This window comes from Felis catus, chromosome A2 (assembly GCF_018350175.1).
Source record: "Felis catus isolate Fca126 chromosome A2, F.catus_Fca126_mat1.0, whole genome shotgun sequence".
Taxonomy (NCBI): Eukaryota; Metazoa; Chordata; class Mammalia; order Carnivora; family Felidae; genus Felis; species Felis catus.
The window spans coordinates 124,708,505-124,731,565 of NC_058369.1; the positions used below are offsets into that span (position 1 = coordinate 124,708,505).

The window sequence follows — 23,061 nt, forward strand, 5'->3', positions numbered from 1 at the left end:
ACTATGGTGAATCCCAAGGCAAAAAATATATTAGCTTTGACCCACAAAATCTTGACTTGATTGCTTTCATGTTAAGTTTCCTTGAACTTCTGCTCACAATCTTGGAAGATGGTTGAGATAAAGTCCTAAGAACCCAAATCCAAATAGAGGCTTGGGTCTTTCCTTTTAACCTCAGTGAATTGACATGGAAGTTGCCATAATCTTGGTGCGTTTTCTTCTCCTCCATGGTAAGTCCTTTCAGGAACAAGGTAGGATACACAAATCTATGGCTGTATGTTTCTGTGCTTACTTTTTTTTTCTTGGCCTTTCTCTGAACCCAAGTTGTGCCAAAATGTGCTATTTTTTTATGCTTTGTAGCAGGGTGGAGATATTTATTTTCTCAATCTTTCTCTCTTGGGATTCTAAAGAAAATCAACATGTTTCCAGTAAAGTTTTAAAATGGGTTAATTTAACTTAGAGTATGGCAATTATACTCTACTACACATAAAACATTTATTTATATCATGGGTAGACATTGAGTAATGCAAATTTTCTTCATTTTTGAAGGGATATAATACACAAAACAAAGGAATGGTGAAGCATCTGTTGAATCGCCTTAGTCTCCCCGTTAAAGTGACGCTAACACATAGAAAAACTAGGAATGAAAAATGAACTGAATTTCAGGAAAACTAAACAATAAGTTCCTATGCAAAAGGGCATGTAAAAAGGACCTGCTGGGCATATGACTCATTGTGTGTGGGTGTGTGTGTATGTGCACACATGAGCTTGTGCAGTGGCATGAGAAGCAGGGGAAATCTGACTGAGGGCACCAGTACTGGCACAAGGAAAGAGGATTCTGGGATTCCAGAAAATGGAAGTGGATACCATGTCTGCCAGAGTGGGCCATGCCTGCTCCCTTATGTAAGAGAGCATCACCTCTGATTTTCCAGGTACCAAATCTGACCTGGTCTGCATGTCCCCCTAAGAAAAGAGACCAAAGTTTGGAACACACAGGGGAATAAAATGGACAAGCATGATAGATCTCTGAGAAAAGGAAGGCAGTGGGATCCAGCTCAAAAGCCAGCCCCATCCCACCACCTCTTACCTCTTGGCCAAGAATGGCTGACACTGGAATATGCTCTAGATTCCCAAATAAAGCCTTACCTGATGAGTTGCTTGATTGCCCTTGTCTGGGGGAAAATTCTTTTTTCTGAAGCAACTTATTTCAACTGAAATTTTCCTTTTATGGGTCACCTGAAAGCCAGGATTTCAAAGATGTCAAAACCACCTGCTAAAGTTAATTATTTTCCAAGTGACACAGACCTCAAAGAAAGAGATTTGTTTTCATCTCACCATCTCACCCTCCGTGAGTGGCAGCCATATATGGACTATGGGAACTTATGCAAAGTTGCCATTCTGGGAGGAAAGTCTAACTGAAGTGGTGACCTTGTCATTGGAATTCATTTCAAAATTGACACTCCAGGGGAACTTTCCATATGTCCCACCTCCCAGGCACAGTGCACACTTCTAAAATCTCCAAAGACATTATTTATAACAGTGTCTGACAAATGGTGGCATTGCACCAAAATGTGTAGCTGTGTGGTTTCCTCTTATTGGCTGTATTTGTAATGCTGAGCTTCCCAGGCACGTGGAAAAGTCTTACTTATGACATGAGCCAAGAAATTTCATCAAGCTGGTACAGCCTAAAGGAACTGAGAATTGAGGAGCTTGTTTACACAAGCAGATGGTCAATACATGTTTATTCAAGCAAATATTTTTGCTTTTAAGTAGAAGTTGAGGAACTTATGGGGAGGTATTATTTTAAGAGAAAGTGATTGGCAGATGGGTCCACTCTCTTTAATTGGATTGTTTAATTTTGAGCAGTACGTTATGAAGTTGATGTTTTTTTAAAAAGATAGCACCCGACATTAGTGAGGGGTTTGGAAATGTTCATACTTCTAAATTGCCGATAAGAGTGTAGATTGTTATGGGTTTTTGGATTAAAGTATTTGTACACTGCCACTCGGCAATGCGTCTTTTAATAATTTATCTTAGGGACATAATTAGTACTATACATAGAGGTATATATACAAGGATTTTCATCACACTATTTTAAAAAAAATTTTTTAATGTTTATTTATTTTTGAGAGAGAGAGTGAGACAGAATGTGAGCGGGGGAGGACCAGAGAGGGAGACACAGAATCGGAAGCAGCCTCCAGGCTCTGAGCAGTCAGCACAGAGCCCGACGTGGGGCTCGAACTCATGGACCGGGAGATCATGACCTGAGCTGAAGTCGGACGCCCAACCGACTGAGCCACCCAGGCACCCCTCATCACGCTATTCTTAAAAAAATGTTTATTTTATTATTTACGTATTTGTTTATTTATTTAGAGAGAGGCAGAGACAAAGGGAGAGAGAGAGAATCTATGCACTGTCAGCACAGAGCCTGATGTGGGGGCTCCATCTCAGGAACCACAAGATCATGACCTGAGCTGAAATCAAGAAAATGGCACTTAACCAGCTGAGCCACCAAGGTGCCCCTACATCACACCATTTTAATGAAAAGTTTGCAAATAATGAAATTCCCAGTAAAAGAGGGTAGTTAAATAAAGTTTGATATACATATTCTGAAGACACAAACATCATTTTGAAAGACTTTTTAGGGATGGAAAAAGGAATATTCTCCCAATATAATGTTAAGTGGAAAAAAGCAGGGAATGAAATGAATTAATTAAATAACTTTGGTAAATAATATACGTATAAGAAAAATACCAGAAGTACATAATCAGTAATATGTTTTGGTTTATATCTGGCTGGTGGGATTATGATAGGGTTTTTTTTTTCCCTCTACTTTTCCATATTCACCACAGGAAACAATGTTATCCACAAGAAATATGCCTTACTCTTATAATTTAAAAGTTTATAATTGTGGGGGGTTTTTTGGAAGAATTGAGCAGTTCATTAAAGAGTATGACAAGAGTGACATTATTCAATTTAGCTACACCCCAATTTATCCACAAAAGATTTGAGGCTAATTACAAGAAATGCGTATGTTAAAATGATTAAACACAATTAAAAAATCGGGATTGAGGGACACTTGGGTGGCTGAGTTGGTTAAGCATCTGATTCTTGATATCAGCTCAGGTCTTGATCTCAGGGTAGTGAGTTGGGCTCCACGCTGTGTGTGAAGCCTACTTAAAAAGAAAAAAAAAGCAGGATCGAGGAAGAAATAAATATGAATACAGTGTCAAGACTAAAGATAAAAATAGAACTCACATCTACAGGCCATACTGTCCTACTTAATTGCATTAGCCAAGCTAGAGATTGGATGATATTTCCTAGTGGCTGAAGCAAAGCCCCTCGGTGGCATAACAGGCAAAGTTCTGGAGCCCTCACCTGAGAGACATTAACGTGGGACTTTAACTGACAGACATCAAGAGATAAGGCAAACATATGTCCTGGCAATATCTCCAACTGCAGGAACTGCCATATGACTGTTTTTATAGCATCCTCAATGAATGTCAGTGGAGGAACTAAAAATGTGACTCAGTGAGCAATTATACGGGATCTGTCTTAGTTTAGGTTCTGCTTAAAGCAGAACTCAACATGGACTTGGGTGAAGGTAGTTTATTTGGGAAGTGATCTCAGGAAGCAGGAGTATGAAGCAGGGAAAACCCATATAGAGTCAGGTGTTTTTTGGTGTGTGTGAATAGCTTTATTGAGATATAATTGGAACATATAAAGAGAAGCTTCTTTCTCTTACATTCTTAAGTGAATACCATAGAATTCACCCACTTAAAGCATACAATGAAATGGTTTTTAGTACATTAAAGAGTGTAATCTCAGAGGTTTCATCATGCTGGGATCTCTGAGGAACTAGATAGAAAACTCTTCAGAATTGACCCCCAAAGGATAGGAGCCTGGGGCATCGTCTTCCTCTGGTTGAGGGAAGCCTGTGTGTTGTTAACTCTCCTGCCCTCTGGCCATGCCTGGGAACTACACCGTCAGTCACTTCTCTACTAGCTCTGAATTTTCCTCCTTTAAGACACTTTTCTATTCTAAATATAATTAGCTCTGTTTGTGACTTTTTAATCACTGTTAATACCTTTATTTAAGCTCTTTCCATATTGAATTGTAATTTTCTGTTTATTTATATATCTCTCTACTATTAGAGGATGAGCACTTCAGGGACAGGGACAGATTCATTTCTGTCACTTTGGCACCTAGCCCAGTCCTGACACACAGGTTCTTTGGAAATATTTATTGAATTGATGAATAATTAATTGCTTTACAAGACAATGTAAAGAAATCAACAGTTCAATTCTGAAATTTTTATTGGTGTCTGCCATGTGGCATCTACTGGGCCAGATGCCAGGGATGCAAACATGAATAAATCAGTGTTTCTTGCCATAAAGTTGCCAGCATCTAGAAGAGGAGATTGAAACATGAAAAAGAATGACAACACAGAGTAGTAAACAATATCAAAGAGGTGTTAAGTTGAACCATATGGAATGGTCATCTTTATAGGTCAGAAAAAAATGAATATGGGCCATGCCATGTGTTTAAACCTATTAAATATCATGCTGCCAGAACAGAAGGTAGAATGATTAATGAACTTGACATGGTCTTGACCTGCGAGGGCTTTAATTCTAGGGCTTGGGAAAATGGAAAAGGCACTTGAATCCTTAGAAGACAGAGGATACTTTGAGAAGATAAACTCAAGAACAGATTACGTTGTGAACAAGCAGGGTGGTTGGTACATCAGTAGAGATGGGGAGTAAACAAGGATGAGGTTTGAGGCTGCCCACTTCTGAAAAAAGCGTTTTCCTTTTCAGCATCTTACTTCCCTAAGCTAGTTATCAAAATAAACTGTAAAAAGTTCTCCTGTGAAATTCTGAACTCAACACCCCAAATTGTGGATGCTCAGATTTCAGCTGAAATTGAACTTCAAAATCTGGGAAATGTGGAATGGTTTTAGAAAGCCAAAGGCTCACTTTCATTTTCCTACATACCACTCAGAACGGATAAAGTTAAGAGGACCGATGGTCTCTTTGCCACGTGGGCCTATGTCAGTGTGATCCAATCTGTTGGTGACATTAGATTGTGTAGACATAAGTGTCAGGCTAGATTGACCCCAGAGTTATACAGGCAAGGGCAGCCAACTAGGAACAAGCCTCATGCTCCCTCATTCTGAAACCTGGAGATCTCAGTCTGAGCCATGAGGCAGGGAGGAGAGCCCTGATTCCAAGCCAGTTGCTTTTCTATGTCTAGCACCTTTCTGCTCTGCCATATTTGCCTGAATGTGCTGCCTTCTCTCTGTCCACTGTAGCAGCAGCCATCTTCTCCCTCCTATAACTGCTTGTGGGCTATCATTGACCTTTGAAGGACTGGAGCCTTGTTCATGTTGGATATGTTTCCACACATTCTCACTCAGATTATCTGGGTGACTGACTCTCTCTTGCCAGCTGCTATAAGTATTACATCCTGTGTTCAGCAAAAGATATGTCAACATGGGGAAACCTTTCTATTGTGATGGACCCAATGAAGTGCCAATCATTGATTCCAGCCTGCTCTGTCATTTGCCCCCAGTTTCTGTGTGGCCTCTCATAATTAAGGATCATAAAAGAAAGGTCCATATGGGAAGGGAAGTTCAGGTCCTTTCTGGGTTCCAGGCAGCACAGATTTGAGAATAGGTAGCCCATGGACTCTTTTACGCTACTGATGTGCTTAAAAATGATTGTGTCAGGCTGCTGGTGTTTAGATGTGGTCTTGAGCCCTATATCTGTATCTTGCACAGCCACAACGACAGCATGAAATCTGAGATTAAACGCTTTGCTTGGGGCAGAATGACAGCACATGCTGAGGGTCTTTTAAATTTTCTGTAAAAGTCTACTTGACTTTATGTTCCTGTTCTCACTATTTCTCCCTTGCGCATGCACGCGCGCGCACACACACACACACACACACACACACGATCAGGATTAAAGTGAAGTGAGAGAAATACTTGCCCTGGGCACAGAACTTAAAGGAATACCAAAAAACACAGTCATCAACATAAATAATATTTTCATGCAATATTTTTAAAAATCAAAATTAATGCAAAAAAAACCCCATCATGAACAGAATATAAAAAACTACAAGTAGAAGCAGGGTCAATTTTATTGATTTTTCCTTTGCCTCAGGTTCCAAAATAGTTCAGCAGGGTATGGCACTATAACTGATCCTGTATTCTTTTAAAATTTTGATATTTAGTCTATTATGCATTTTTGTATTAATTTTTATTTTTCAAATATTGCATTAAAGGATTATTTTTATTTTAATTTTAAAACAATATATAAATATTATTTTAATTAATATATAAATATTAATATATAAAATTTTAATTTTAATATTTAAAATAATTGTCTATCTTGACTACTGTGGTTTTGGGGCCCTCTTCTAGTCCTGGCCCTAAAGCTACATGTGGACAGATAGATATACACACACACATACATATACACACACATACACACCTTTCTATAGTTCACAAGGAACAAAATATTCTTTGCCTAAAACCTTATGATGTCCATTATTTTGTAATCTCTTTCTCATGCTCTGATGAGCTCATATAGCAGTTCTTGTATGAGAACTGCTTTGCCAGGAAAATATATGATATTGTTTTCTTTGTATTGATACCATATTATCAACTTATAACCAAATTGTGCTTTGACTCCAAGTAGGAATCTCTGATGATGTAAACATTTTCCAAGCTCTTCTGTCCAAAACTCACCTTTAGAAGTCTGCAGTGGGGGCCCTCCGGGGCGTTGAAGGTAACATGTCCCAAAACAAACTCATTACCCATTGTGCCAAACCTCCAGCAGAGCTAAAGCCTTCAACATTCACACGTTAACCCAAATTACACACTTGGGATTCACGTTTCCTGCTCTCTTTCCCCATGAGACCCTTTCCATTCTGCTTTTGCAGGGTCTCCTGATTGCTACCCTCTTTCCCATTACCAATGCCACTACCCCATTTGGGCACTCCAGTCAGTTCTCCTTCTGACAGCATGATGCCTCTGTGCTCCCCCTCTCCAAACCATCCTTCCCTTTGCAGCCAGGGTGGCATCTTTAAAAATCAAGTTGAAAGAGTCCCCTGTGCTGGTTGACTCTTCCTTTGCCATGATTGTTGGAGGGGTGGTTGAGCTGTTTGTGTTTATTGGATGTCTTCATATGGGCAGTTTAGGGCAGGGAATGCAGAAAGCCCGGCTGACTGCATTCACCTCTCCTCCATGCACCATGTGGTGGAGCCACACTGCAGTCACCAGCTGTGGTGGCGATGTCCTGTTCAGGGTGAACAGGAAGGTGAAGTTCAGAAATCACTGTTCTCTTGACTTTAGTGAACAGTTCTCCAAATACTACTCCAATGATTGGGGGCTGTATTTAGCTTCATTGTTTCCTAAAGCTGATCATTTCTACCTACAACTGTTTGGTTTGGTGCAACTACAGATTAGCTTAGGTTTTAGGATAGGAAGAAGATCTAGTAGGAAGAGAGAAGTAAAGGAAGATATTAAGAATGATTTGTCCAGGAGAACTTGTTGGGGCCAGGGCTAGAGCTGGTGTTTTGTTTGTTTGTTTGTTTGTTTTCTTCAGACTATAAAGGACAACTCAACTAAGAATTAAATGAAACTAAGAAAAGGCTTAGGGAGAGGAGGAACTTGAAGCCTAAATCTTCAGAACAGGAAGCTGGAGAGTTGCTGACCAAAAGGTGTCACATGTAGATATAAGAGCATAAGTAATAGAGCCAGAAATCCAGGAACAAATGGGATAAAAGCAAATGCAAGGACATCAAGAGTGGTCTGAAAGAGGCATTGAGATTATTGCCCAGGTTGGGGAGGCCACAGGTTTTACCTACTGTCTGGGGCAGCTGTGGGCCAGCCATATCCAAAATCTGGAAATAGGGTGTCTCAGTTATGATCCAAAGTCATAGAAGTCCACTTGTTAGTGGGCCAGAAGGAAAGATACGCAGTTGGCTTGGGCTGCTTATCTACTACCTGTACCCTTGGCCCATCAGTTTTCTGCAGCTGTCTTCCTTGGACCCTTCCGAGATGCACTATTGATAAAATATCATTGCCTACTAAAATGGCTTCAGGGGCGCCTGGGTGGCACAGTCGATTGAGTGCCCAACTCTTGATCTTGGCTCAGGTCATGATTTCGTGGTTTGTGGTTTCAAGCCCCGCATTGGGCTCTGCACTGATGGTGTGGAGCCTGCTTGGGATTCTGTCCTTCTTTCTAACCCTCCCCTACTTTTGATCTCTCTCTCTCTCTCTCCCTCTCTCCCTCTCTCTCTCTCTCTCTCTCTCAAAATAAATAAATAAACTTAAAAAAAAATTAAATGGCTCCAGAAGCTTCTCTTGGGAAGAAAGAGGGAATTTGAATGATTTGACATACTGTGTTTAGCACGTTGTGTAAATTCCATAGAGTTGGATGAAAGAGAAAGTGGAAGTTACAGTAATACTACTTTTCAACACATTTTGTTATTCTCTACATTCCAGTAGACCAAGAACCAAATCTCATCCCTGAAAACATAACTATACATCATAGACATTTCTACATTTTGGGTTAGTCTTGAAAGATGGACAAGGAAGCGATATTGATTCTAAGTACCACATTTAAGCACCAGGGTTGTTTCTCTTCCAGCATTTTTCAAGTCTGTTTATTGCCTGGCGAATGACCCAGTGATATCAGAAAGAGCAAGGGCTTCATAGCTAGACACAATGGACTGTACAGTGTGGCTGGTGACCTGAACTCCATCCCCCCTTGAAGGTAGAGGTAAGGAGCCTGAAGTCCTGGCCACACCACGCTAAGAGATGCTTAAACCATTCATATGGATGTGTCCAGCCATCTTCCCCTAGAAGAAATCTATAGGCTCAGTTTTTCTTCTGTGGTTGGGCAGACTCTTTAGGGGCCTGCAGGGGAGTTATTTGATAAGGGGTGGAGATCCTGCAAGGGATAGGGAAATGGCAAGACATGGAGCCAGGCGTGTTGGGAGAGAGGAGAACCTGTCCATCTGGCTTACAATTGCATCCCAGGATCCCACACAGCACTTAGCACACAGTAGCTGCTTAGAAAATATTTGTTGAATGAATGGATGGGAACTCTTTACCTGTCTAGTGAACCTAGGCATATTTAGCCATATAAGACTCAGTTTAATCACAGATAAAATAGGGACATTAATGCCTTCCTGCCTTTATTACAGATTATTGTCAGAAAATGCTTTTTAACCATGTACAAATGTAAGTTATTATAATTAGACTTTCTCCATAAAAGCAGTATATTGATTATACAAATGAAGCAGATGTAAGAAGAGAAAAATTGCCCAAGAATAGGACAGTAAAGCCTTGACTAACAAGAACCCTCAGAGAATGAGGTGTTCCAGTTAACTGAATTACTGTTTAAGTAGGAGATAAACAGAACAACCTTTGTTTCAACTCCCAACGAGTCTGTAATTCCTTGCCCTAGGAAGAACAAACTGATTAAGTGTTCCATTAACAGTTAAGGATACGGCTGCATCTTTTGGTCATTGTTCTGTATACCACCGCTTCTATAGTGCTAAAAGTCACTGACTTCAGGACATAGTTGAGATGTGGCTCTGTTATCCTGGGGGCATGTATGGGTGTGATACATTGTAGATATTAGAAACACAAAGTGTTGAGGAAGGTGGAACTAGGCAGGGTGGAATATTCTCATTGGTAAGTAGTTCATATACAATATTAAGGCATCCCATACTCAAAGTCCAAAGAGCATCATTGCTGTTTTATTTATTTTTTTGCTGGCAAACATTTATTGGGTGCCTACCACATGTGAAGCATTGGGCTGGGTTCTGCATGCTACGTGGTCATGACAAATCAACATCACATATTATGGTTAGTGATACGACAGGACTGATCACAGGATGCCAGGTGAGCACAGAGGCAAGATTGCTCAGGTGGACTTCTGGCAGGAAAGAGAAGACAGACCTGTCAGGTATGGTTCATCCTGCAGTTGCTGAATGATACTCAGGTGGGCTAAAATAGTGTGGCTCTGGTGGTTGGCTGGATTCCACAATAAAGCCTATTAAGTTTCGAGTCAGTTGCTCTGGGATTTGGAGAAGGGCTACAAGCCCTAAGAGGTAGCAGAGTTGTGGGCAGAGAAGCCAAGGCATGCGACGTTCTCTAGATTTGGCTAGGGACATGGTGACCAGGTTTGGCCAAGCATGTAGACCCTTGGACACATCAGATACCATGACCCCTTAACTCTATACAGCATCACTTTTATTCATTTGGTGGTTTAAATTTTTGAATGTCTGTTGTCTGTGATTTGGAGATAATAATATGATAAGCACATACTGTGTCTGGCACATAGCAGATACCCAACGGTAGCTGGATACCAACCAGTTTCCATCTCTACCTTCACCTGTTTTCCTTTTTCTCTTCTGGCAGCTCCCCTTCCTCTCCTTCTAATCCTCAAAGGAAGATTTCTTATTGCCTTATGGCCAGAGTGTTGTTCCTTTTGAAGCATCACTGTGTGGTACATTTTCTCCTTCTCAGTTAGAAACCAGAGGAGAATGAGGATGAGGTGAGAGATATGCCTGTGACATGCTTTTGTTAATAAGAGTGTGACATCTTAACTTGATTTAAAAAAATTATCTTAGAAAGGAAGTAGAGGCTTGAATCTAGCATGTTCTTGATTAACTTTATTAGGGAAAGTACTCTGAAAGAGATTCCCCAACTTGAGAGAAGTTTTAAAATACATACACAATTTTAAATTAAGTTGACACCACACCAGTTTCAGAGTGAAGAGGTACACTCCTATTGTCATGGGCAATTCTAGTGGATATTTCTTGTCTCTTGGCTTCTAATGTCCAAACCCCCGATCTTCCTACTGGCATTCCAACCTTCCATTCTTGCGGGGAATGCCCTTTTGAAAGTGGGTTAACATGAGAGCAATTCTAAGACTGTGCCTCATGTTATGGAATCTAGGAGTCCAGATTCTTCCTCTCTACTACCCATTGTCATGTTCAAGGGCCAGGAATGTGACCTAAAGGCCAAGCATGTGATCTTAGGGCCAGGCACATGACTTGGGCTTGACTAGTCAGAAACTATTGCTGGGACTTTGAATATCCAATAAATACCACAATAGAGAAGAAAATACTTCAAAGTTAGTTTCATTGCTGAGCCAGCAGGGGTATTTGGTGGTCCCAGCCACATGACTCTTCTCACCCAGTTCTCCATGCTCCATTGGTTCTTGCCATTGCCTAGACCTAGTTTCAGCATCCATTTGATCTTAAGACTTCTCCCAATTTCTTTCCAAAATGTCTTATTTCTGCTTGAGTTAATAAGAGTTGGACTGCTATACCATTACTGTTTAGGTGTTCTATTGGTGATAAGGAAAAATCAGGTGGAAAGGTTAGCCTTTCTTTCATGTCTCTCTTTAAGCAATATTTCTTAAACTCTCCTGGATTGTATCAGCTCAGTGATTTGGTTGAAGAAGGTGAAGAGGTGATCCTGTTTCAGGATATGAGTCAGTGGGAATGTTGGTTATAGAGACGTCTGGAATCCAGAGCATTCTATATTTTATTTATTATATTTCTGAAATTCTCAGTCTCTTTTGAGGCACTTAGTGTGAATCTTTGCATTGGCTTTATTGACATTTTAATTATTTCATGTTTCTTCTGCTGAGTAAGATCTAAATAGAGCTTATTTAAGTAAATATTTTAAAAATAAGTGTAAAGTGCCAAGATACTGAAGTTCACAAAATGATATGAGTCGGTCCACAGATGGAGGTTATTATGAACATGCATTTATGTCTTATGAATCAGTCCATTGCAGAGGAGAGAGTAGGAGGAAGAAGTCTCAGCAAAGGAAGAAACATTGGTCAGCATTTGCTCTTTTAATGGCATTTGGCTCCCTTCTATTCCAAGCCCTGTCATTCTTGGATTATGTTGTTTCTGAGAATAAAATATAGTAATATGTAACTGAGATGGTAGTGGATGGGTCCCAGTCACAATTCCTGTGGTTTTTTTTTTTAATAAAATATTTAAAAAAATGTTTTTTTGGATTTGAGTACAGTTGATCCAATGTTACGTTAGTTTCACCAGGTGTACAACATAGTGATTCAACGTCTCTGTACATTATGCTGTGTTCACCACAAATGTCGTTACCACCTATCACCATACCACACTATTATACTATCACTGACTATATCCGCTGTGCTGTGCCTTTTATTCCTGTGACTAATTCATCCCACAACTGGATGTCTGTATCTCCCACTTCCTTTCACTCATTTTGCCCATCCCCCACCCTCCTCCCTTTAGCAACCTTCAGACTGTTCTCTGTATTTATAGGTCTGATTCTGGTTTTTGTTTGTCTATTCATTTGTTTTGTTTTTTAGATTCCACATATGAGTGGAACCATGTGGTATTTGTCTTTCTTAGTCTGACTTACTTCACTTAGTGTAATACCCTCTAAGTCCATCCGTGTCGTTGCAAATGACAAGATCTCATCCTTTTTGTGGCTGTGTAATATTCCGTTACACATAAATTATATATATGTGTATATACTTTATACAGTATAATACCACAGCATCTTTATTCATCTACCGATGGATGCTTAGGTTGCTCCCATATCTTGGTTATTGTAAATAATGCTACAATAAACATAAGGACGCATGTATTCTTCCAAATTAGTGTTTTCATTTTTCAATCACAATTCTTTTGAAATCTCTTTGGCTGAAGGAGGTCGGGGATCAGAAGGAAAAAATGATTATAATTAAGGTGAATGAATGAATAATCATTCAACATACATAAATTCAACAGGAAATTATCGAAGCCCTACTCTGGGCCGGAGACTGTGTCATGCCAGAGGATACGGAGAAGGAAGACAACTAATTCCTATCCTCAGAGAGCTTAGAATCTCATATAACTTCCAAGTGTGGATAGAGTAAATTTATTTCACATAAATAACTTCAGACCAGATGCTTGCAGGACTTGAGGTGCCTCTATACAGAGGCAGGAATTGTTTTCCCACTCCAGACCTGGCATGCCCTTCAACTCTGATCACAATTGTTTGTCTACCACCCATGGATCCTGTGGGGTCAGCTAAATTTGTGGGCAAAAGAGACAAAAGGACAGGAGGAAGACACAGTGAGAAGATTATTGCAGAGCCAGCTTTAAAATAGAACCAACTCTAAAAAGGAGAAAAAGGAAGAACAGACTAAGAGGCCATTTCAAAATTCTAATCAATGGATTGGTGCCATCTTGGTAATATTTTATAACCTGTGGCAAAATGACTGTAGTAATTTACCATATGCCAGTTTAAGGTTGGCGAAGGCCCTTTGTGAGGCAGACTTATTTATTTTAGGAATATCTTCTCCCAAATTTAAAATGTCCCCTCTTTTATGGCAGAATGTACTCAACGGACAGTTCTGAGAATCCTTCAGAATACATTTCTTAGTCCGCAAAATCTGGAGGTCAGGAATCACGGAGAAATTAGAGCATAGTTCCCACGACATGAGATACTTCAGCTCTTCAGTAGACAAAGGCATTTCTCAGAGTGAAGTTTCTCAGGGAACAACCCTGCCTTTTGAATGTAGAAAATGAAGAAGAATGATGGATAGGATTCTAGAACCAAAGCTTGCCTCACAGTCTGCAGGTGGAATACATCTGGCCCCTCAGAGGTTTGAATTTCAGAAGAAGCTGGCTTGGAGGCACAGACCAGCATTTACAGGGCTGGATAGAAGTGAGGGACACAGGAATAGATGAGTTAAGATCCATCATACTGGAATGAATGTCAGTCTTCCTCAGCTACATCATTGACCAACTAGCTACATCAAGACTAGGAAATCCCTCCAACAGCTGAGATGCCAGATGGGATGGCAGTTAATTTTCCAAAAAGGAGTTAATATCCTTTTTATCTCTTCTTCATGTAAAGCAAGGAAGACTCCTGAAATCAGAAACCTCTCCTGATGTAAAACTAGAAGCCACTCCCAAAAGCACAAGCCTCTAAAACAGTGAGCAGTCACCTCAGCACTTCCTCTTGGAGCCTGCAGAAGTGACCTGTGCTTTTCTCTGGGCATGAACGAAGGCCTCAAAGAAACTGCTGATCTGCCTGAGGGAGTAGATTCACTGTGCTTCTCTTATTATACTGGGGAGGGCTCATCTTGCCCTCTTCTTTCTCTGTATGTTCAACTCAACTGCAGGCTAAAAGCACAGAATTAATTTTCTCCACAGGAATAAACTATTGTTTTGTTAACGTTATTTATCAGTGCCATGGACTGAAATGTGTCCTCAAATTCAGATGTGGAAGCCCTAACCCCCCCCCCCACATGACTGTATTTGGCCTATACAGGGCCAAACAGGACATATAAGGAAGTAATTTCAATTAAATGAGGTCATAAAGGCAAGACCCTGATCGGATAGGATTAGAGTCATTATAGGAAGAGGCAACAGAAAGCCTACCCTCTCTTTCTCTCTTCCTGCCCTGCCCCCTGAAGGACACAGCAAGAGGGTGGCCATCTCCAAGCCAGGAAGAGAGCTCTCACCCGAAACTGAACCAGCTGGCATCTTGATCTTGGATTTCTAGCCCCCAGAAGAGTGAGAAATTAATATCTGTTGCTTAAGCTAACAGCCTGTGGTATTTTGAATTAGCAGCCAGAGGAGACCGATATAATCAGTAATTATCATGTAAATTGACCTTTGTTTCTTAGGAATGTTTACCCAGAGGAAGTGATTTAAGTCTCTTTGGGCACCACATTGTCATTAGAAGGAGAAAGGTACTAACATTATTTGTGTCTTTACCTATTTGCTGGGCATGCGCTAATCATTTTCTGTGCCCTAGATAAGAAGCTGTGGGTTAAAGGGGTTGTATCACTTGCCCAAGGACACAGAGCTAGTAAGTTGGAGGCCCCAGTGGTTTGTTACAGGTTTGCTGGGCTCAGAAGCCAGGCTGTGCCTGTTTGCTCTGCCTTCTGCAGAGCCTACATCAGATTGTGTTCTCACCTTTGTCATTTAACATTGCACTTTTGCTGTAAAGATTAAAACCACTTAATAAACTGGGAAATGTTCTTTTGGAGATTTACCAAGATCCAGTGTTTACATGATCCAGTTTTGCAAGGATATAGAAAGAACAAAAGAAAATATGTATGGTATATGTTGCATTGCAAAGCCTGGAAGAATGGCATCAAATGGTGATAGTTGTTTTTTTTTTTTTTTTTTTTTTTCCTGAATGGTAAGATAATGACTAATTTTATTTTGCTTTTATACTTTTTTGGAAGCCTTCATTTTTCACTCACGACTTTTAAAATCAGAAAAGTAATTTTTAACAATGCAAAACAAGACACCCTGTCCTCCTCCTTCTATGACACTTGTGTTCTCTGCCACAGCACAGGGGTGCCGAATGGCTCCTGGTCTGAAAGCCTGGGCACCAAGTTCAAGGCTGGGAAGAAGCACAGAAAGAAGTAAATGACAGAAGCTGACCCCAAATAATCCCATTACAGAGAAATGGGATTTTCAAGAGTGTCTGCTCTTAGAATTAAGAATGCTGACACTGGTTCAGTTCCAAACCTAACTGGGAAAACATGAAAATGGTTACCATCTGTAGCTGTCTGGTGTCAGGAGGTGAGGTGGGGAGGCGGTCTGTGGCCAGGGCGCCTACGCCTGTGACTCCAACACGGGCGTTGCTTTCTCCCTACCCCTGCCTTCCTCTGTACACCGGAGAAGGAATTACACCTCTCGGTGACCTTTAGGTGACCTAATGACTCAAACAGGGTGGCCACTGTTACAGTGACATTTCCAAATAATGGAGTGTTCCATAGAAGCCAGACCGTATCCTTGTAAATCTGTCTTTATCGAATAGTAAAGAAATGAAAAGCAAATCCTCTGCTTGTGTTCTAGAGTGTGTGGCCTAGATGGGTGGTATTATCCATGAATATCTTGGCAATAATCAGTTCTTGTTCCTTTCTTACATCTTACATTTTTGGCAAAAGAGCACAGGAGAAATATTCTATTCTGAGGGCAGGGAAACAATGGGGTTCTCATCCCCAGTTCTCCCCTCAGTTTAATGAGGAAAAGTAGTGAATAGTATGGAGCTAGAATTTCTTTAGGGGGAAATCATGGTGAATGAAAGCTTCTTGTAAGTGCTAGAATGTTCTGGAGGGGACCTTGCTAATTAGAAAGTAAAAGGGCTATTGTGTTTTCTCTAGGGAGACTTTGGAGACAGGCAGTGACCTGAGCACAGCAGTACTTCTAGAAGGATTTGCAGCTTTACCAAAGCTGGGCTCTTTTTTGGGTAACTACTTGTGGAGGTGTGTTGTGAAAGAACGAAGTATTTTGCAAGGGTCTAATTCTATATGAATTTGTCCACATTTGCCATTAATATTTATGACTTTAGAAGTCAGGGGTCCTTTCCTAGTTACCTATTTGCTCCTTCAGAAACCGTCACTGACCATCTGTTATGTGAACAGCTCTATGCTACACACTGAAGATATATATGTACAAATGCATTATACATATACTCTTTAATTTGTATTATGTATGTACATAGGAGAGGGCTGAGTGGGAATTTGTGAGAACATATGAGACAGATTTAATCTCAGGTCTGGCGAGGCTTTCCTAAGGAGGGGTCATTTAAACTGAAAGTGCAAGGACAATAAAAGGAGTTGACATTTATTGAGTATTTGCTTTGCACCAGACGATGTGTTAAGGGCATTATATAAGTTATCTCATTTAATCCTTTAAGGTAGGGGCCACTATTATGACCATTTTACAGGTAAGGAAACTGAAGCCTAGAGAATAAATTACTCAAAATTGCATACTTAGCAGGTGTTAGGATATGGACCTACCATATATATTGTACATATATTGTACATATATTGTACATATATGTATATATGTATGGATAAGTGTGCACTAGTTTCTCCAGTACTCCGACTCTGGAGCCTTAGTTTTTCACCTTTTTTCTTAAGTTTATTTATTTATTTTGAGAGAGAGAGTGAGTGAGTAAGTGAGTGAGCAGGGGGAGGGGCAGAGGGCTTGAGAGAGAGAGGTACAGAGAGAATCCCAACCAAGTAGGCTCTATGCTGTCAGTGCAGAGCCCAACTCAGGGTTCATTTCCACAAACTGTGAGATCTCTCCTCCCTGTGTACCTTTTGGAAGGATTTACTTTGGTCTTCATAAGATTGAATGTGAACGTGGGTCCTCTTTGTGTGGAAAATTGTTGCCAAACCCTCCTGAAGGAGGACCTGAAAGTGAGGGGATGGGGGTCGGAGGGAAATGGATCTCTTTGCTCACTCATGCTGGTGGCAAAGGTCTCTTTCTCAGGGAAATAGGGCCCCATTGAAATGAATTATCGGAGGAAGGAGGGAGGGAAATGTGTTCTTTACCCATCCAAGAACTCTCAACATCCATAGAGAGAAGGTCATTTAAGAAACCTCAAAGGAATTTCTGGAAGAAGAGATATAACCACATCTCTGTAATCCCTGCTAAGGATAAAATGAAATAAACGCCACATTTTTGGAAGCAGTAGCAGAAGTGAGCAGCTTCAGAGGTTGATTCCCAAAATGGGGCAAGGAATTCCTGGGAGGTGTTGAAGGTTTAAGTTGTCTGAATGTCACAGTGTTGCCTAGTGAGGGTGGTGGCTCTGGGACGAGCTGCCCTTGCAGTGGAGTGGGGATTGGCAGATACGGCACAGGGAAAAGGTGGTGGGGAAACAGAGGGTTATGGGAGCCTTCTGGGAGAACTGTAAACAAAACAACTAGAGACATGCTGTTCTCACCTGGTGAGAGAAGATGTCTAGGATGTCAAGATTATGTAAATAAGTGTTTAATAATAGTTATAAAGTGTATTCATAGAAAGTTTGAGGTATGGTCAGGTCGACAGATCAGGACGAAGATTGTCATTGAAAGGACAGTTTCTCACTCACAGTTCCCAAGAGGAAGGGGTTTGCCACATAGGGGGTGGGGGTGGGGCAGGGGGGCATTTGGAGAAGAACTGATCAGTTGGAAGGCAGAGGGAGAGAGAGAACCTCAGACAAGAGCTTTTGTTGTGGTTTCTGTGATAAGGAACAAGCAAGTTAGGGTAAGCAGATTTAAGATTGGCCAGACTAAATAATTTCAGTGGACTGAAGGGCAGAGGAGCTGTCCCTAGTTGTCTGGTACCTGGCCCTGAGGTGACCAGATGTACTGTGGCCTGGAGTGTGAGAGCCTGATAAAGGAGGTGGTTGGAGTATGGGCTCCGGAATACTTGGTGTGCGTTTGAAAAATGTGCTCATGGGTGGGTTGTTCCTATCTAGGAATTAGCTAACCCTGGGATGGGCAGTCTCTCCAGGGTCAGTAAGGCCCCAGAGGTCAAAGCATCAGAATACAGAAAATAAAAGACATGGTTAATACAACAAGCCAGCTGGGAGATGGTGAGCACCATTTTTTCCTTTTTCTTTTTCAACTTTTCACAAGAGGTTAAAATACTTTACATTTTAAGTCATGGCCCCTAATGGCCACATAGACCGGCTCTAGTGTATCTACTCATGAAGGGAGATGGTTATGTTTGTCCCAGGCCTCATTTAGAAAGGAATTTGAAATCCTTCTCTGGAGAAGGCCTCATATGCATAAATACAAAACCTTATTCATTAATAATAAACTTCAATGGAAACTTTTAATCATGTTTTTAAGGGCTGCTGTTTCAAAGCAATCCAGTAGAACCAAAGCCTTCATTATTTGAGAGATGTTTTTATGCAGAATCTGTTGAAAGAGAATTAATGATGAGCTTGGGTGAGTTGGGTATTCGAAAAGATGTCAGGGAGAGTTCCCCATTGGAAATACGGGACACAGTGTGGTATTATATGGGGTTCCTGTACCAGCCCAACATGTTGCAGCTCTGAACTCTGGTTCCCCTCCTCTTTTTCTCTCTTGCGTTGCCCTGCCGATAAGAAACCAGTCAGGGAATTACACAGAACACTGTATTTAACTATATGGCCTGATTGTTACTTCCATTTGCATGTTAACTTTCTGGAATCAGATAGCAGTGCAACTGCATACATAACACCAGGGAGTGTATGAAGAAGGGGTGCCTCGTGTACTATAACACATAGATTCCTGTGTTTGACCTTAAAAAAAAAAAGCAATGACTACAAAATGTTTTTAAGTTGGGGGAACTTGAAACCTCAATAGACCTTGGTTCTTCATCCCGTTAGGACAGTTTGGTCTCAGAATCGCTGAGCGAGCTGAGCTGAGCTCTTGGAAGCAGGAGCACAGGCATGTCAAAGCCAGTGTTGGCTCTGGGAGCTAAGGGTATCCTGGTGTGGGGCAGCATCCAGGAAACATAGCCAATACTTTGCTGGTGTCCAAAAGCCTAATGCTCACATTGGGAAAGTCCTCTCGGGTCACCTAGTGCAAAGCAGCCCTCTTCATCTCCAGGCTCTTGGACACTGGCTACTCCCACCAATTTTAGCCTCTGTCCGAGAGCTGCTGATATGGAGACTCAACTCTCGGCAGACTGTGCCTCATGGGGACAGTTGCACTTTTTTACTCCCCCATAGTGGCTCTCTACCCCCATCCCTGGACTTGCTGCGGGCTCCCAGTACTGGTCAACAGTGTTTCTATGAGTGCAGAGTTGACTCTGGTGTGATGCGGTAAGAGGGACAATGTATGCCACTGGCAGAAGAAAATACTCTCATCGTCACTTTTTCAAAGGCAGGCATTGTGGGGTGAGTAGAGGGAGAACAGTAAGAAGTGTTGCTCCACTCTGCTTAGGCCTTTTTCAGCCAGCCCAAGTGACCCAAATACCCACAGACCAGAAATACAGGCCATAATCACTGCTGAGTATTCTTCACGGTGTCATTCTTTAGGAAAGCAAAAAATAAGCCGTAGGGCATATGGGGTTGCTAACATTTTAATTTTGCCATACAGAAATTAAAAGAAAAATTCTTTTCTATTCTTCCTGTCATTTCACAATAAAAGGGCATTATAACATCCAAAAATATGAATACAGTGTCCTAAGTTTTCTCATTTACTCACAGTCTAGAGAAAATGTTGGCACATTGCTAGGCTAGGTAGAACTATTTGACTCCTGTTTATTGAGTGTTTACCAGGTACCAGGGACTCTTCTAAGCCCTTACATATATTCTCATTTTTTTCCTTTTTAAAGTTCTTTGATGGCTTCATATGGTCTCTTGCAGTGATGGCAAATTGTCATTTCCAGATCCATTGATAAGGCCTTGTCTAGGGCATTGTGTAGATAGGAATCCAAAGATTAACAAAAGCTCAGCTGGAAAGAGTAGTTTATTGGTTAACAGTACCTGACATGGAAATGTGGGGTTGAGTGGGTGAGTAGATAGGAAGGGTATTTTTCACCCCACAGCCTTGCAAAAATAAGGTTTCAAAGTCCTCAAGGGGAAAGCCAAATGCTTTACAGTCCTTGGGATACCTTTCCAGACTTGCATCCTGTCCCTTTCTTTAAATTCAGTGCCTTTGCTTCTCTAACTACATTATGCACATGAATCTCCAGGGATTCTTGTGAAAATGCAGATGCTTATTCAGTAGGTCTGAGGTGTGGTCTGAGACTTACATCTCTATCAAGTTCCCAGATGTTGCTGGTCTCCAAGGACCACACTGTGGGTACCCAGAGTGTGGGTACTTCCCATTCATTCCTAAAACCTGCCTTGTGCTTTTACTTGTCAGTTAATAAGGGGTTAGCACTCATTATTTACTAGGTGTGAAACCCTATGCTAAGTACTTTTTTTGTTTTACGTTTTTTAAAAATTTTTTTATCTTTATTTATTTTTTTTAATATGAAATTTATTGTCAAATTGGTTTCCGTACAACCCCCAGTGCTCTGTGCTAAATACTTTACATGAATCATCTTATTTAACCTTAACAACAAACCTCTCACGTAGCTAATGGTATTATCATCCCATTTTAAAAATGACTAAAACCAGGGGCGCCTGGGTGGCTCAGTTGGTTGAGTGACTCTGGATTTCGGCTCAGGTCATGATCCCAGGGTCATGGGACTGAGTCCTGCATTGGGCTCCATGCTGAGCATGGAGGCTGCTTGAGATTCTCTCTCCCTTTCTCTCTCCCTCTCTCCCTCTGTCCCTGTCCCCCACTGGCACTCTCTCTAAACTAATATTAAAAAAAAATAAAGAAACTGTCTCTCATTAAATAAATAGATAGATAGATAGATAAATAAATAAATAAATAAATAAATAAATAAATATTTTTAAAAATGACTAAAACCAGACTCAGAGCTTAGTAAGTTCCTCAAATTTAGAGAACAGCAAGGGTCTTGAACTCCAGCATGCAGGACCACAAAGCATGTATTCTATGGCCTTGCTACTCACTCTGTAGATTAGCAGTGTTAGTTTCATCTGAGAGCTTGTTAGAAAAGCAGAGTATCAGGCCCCGCCCCAGAGCCACTGAATCAGAATCTGCCTTTTACCAAGACCACAGGTGATTTGTGTGCATACTAAAGTAGAAGAAGTACAACTTTTCATACTTTTCTCATGCATCTCTCCCAAAATACAAATCACAATTTTTACCACACCAAAATCAAAAATATTTTGCAGTTTTGATCCCACAAATTTGACCCAAAGGACATTTTTACTCGGTTGCTGGGGAAATTTTTGGCTCAGCAGAAATAATCAACACAAAATAAGTTGAAAATGCCTAAAGATGCAAGTGGTAAAATTTAATATACTTGAAAACCTGCTTAAAGGGTCATATGTTGGTCATGTCGGATACTGCAGAAATGGGCTCAGGAAAAAAATTACACTTGGTAGAAATAATCAACATGAAATAAAACTGTCAACAGCTAAAATTGCACATGGCAAGATACAGATTACAAAAAAAAAAAAAAAAACCTGATAGAAGAATCAAGTCTTCTTAAAAAATAAATTAAATCTCAAAATTGGACCCAGAAACACTGAACTTGTTAGAAATAGTGATTTCAAAAAGAAAGTTTACAAAAGTATAGGTTATTACTCTGAAATTATTTCTAGACAAGTACTGATTAATGATTCAGTATTAAGTTCCATGAATGCAGGAATTAATATCTGCCTCATTTACTATGTATTCCCAGCATTTAAAACATTGTCCAGCATATAACGGTACCTCAGTTAAAGATGTATTGCGTAAGATCGTAAAACATATAAGGAATATAATCTGATAAAAAAAATTCAGTAGGACAAAATGAAAATGGGAAAAATATTCAAAATGTGTAAATGTGTGGTATAGAATTTGATCAAAGAAGTAAAGGATGCCTTGCATCTGAGAAAGACTGCATGAGAAGATGGTTAATCAGTGTTCGCACAATTAGGGTAACAGATTCATAAACAGGAGTCAAAGTAGGCTGGAAGGGTTAGCTCATACCTTCCACCTGTTCCAATGGTGGAGTGAAAACGATGGGGCAGAGCAGCTGCCCGAAGACCATCTGTATTCCTTCCCTCTGGCAGCAAAGCTTAATTATCCTTCAATGCCCAACTGAAATGTAATGTCTTCCATTTGGCCTTTGCTGATCCAAAGTAGGACATTTTGCCCCATTGTTTTTATCCCTACCATTCTGACCCAAGGATGTGCTGATGATGCCATACAACCTATTGTGATTCATCAAAGTTGAAAGAAGACTTTTGAAAATAAGGAATGTATTTTCATAATGGAACAACCTTCTGATATGTCAGAATTACTTACAATTTTATCATAGGTTAGCCCAGAAATAAATACAAACTATCAGACTGCTATTCAATTCATAATATATATTACTAAGGAAAATATATAAAATATAAAGTGTTATATGTGTTATGATTCACTGCCTGAAAAGTCACCTCTTGTTTATAATATTGAAAACTACAAAAGTTCGCCAAATAAAGAATTTGTAGAAATATTCAATATAAAATAAAATGTTCATGGCTGAACTATATACATGGTAACATTAAAATTGATGGGAAAATAAAACGGCTTTCAAAATTTAGATCTGAATAATTAAACATGGGAAATTGGACTTGATGAAAATAATCACAGGATAAAGTTTACAGCGGGATTCAGTATGTATGCTTTTAAGTATGTTCCACAAAGATATAAACTA

At 40.3% G+C, this 23,061-nt stretch overlaps 2 long non-coding RNA genes across 2 annotated transcripts; one reads left to right on the forward strand and one right to left on the reverse strand.

Annotated features, from left to right (window-relative positions):
- Positions 1 to 12,505: 12,505 nt before the first annotated feature.
- LOC123383940 lies at positions 12,506 to 15,866 on the forward strand. The gene is made up of 3 exons (XR_006594376.1): positions 12,506 to 14,586; positions 14,700 to 14,765; positions 15,375 to 15,866. It is a non-coding gene; the product is annotated as an uncharacterized LOC123383940 (long non-coding RNA).
- Positions 15,867 to 18,620: 2,754 nt separating this feature from the next.
- LOC111557292 lies at positions 18,621 to 22,549 on the reverse strand. Its single transcript, XR_002737249.2, has 2 exons — positions 22,350 to 22,549; positions 18,621 to 18,725 (listed from the first exon to the last, which is right to left on the reverse strand). It is a non-coding gene; the product is annotated as an uncharacterized LOC111557292 (long non-coding RNA).
- Between the last annotated feature and the right edge of the window lie 512 nt (positions 22,550 to 23,061).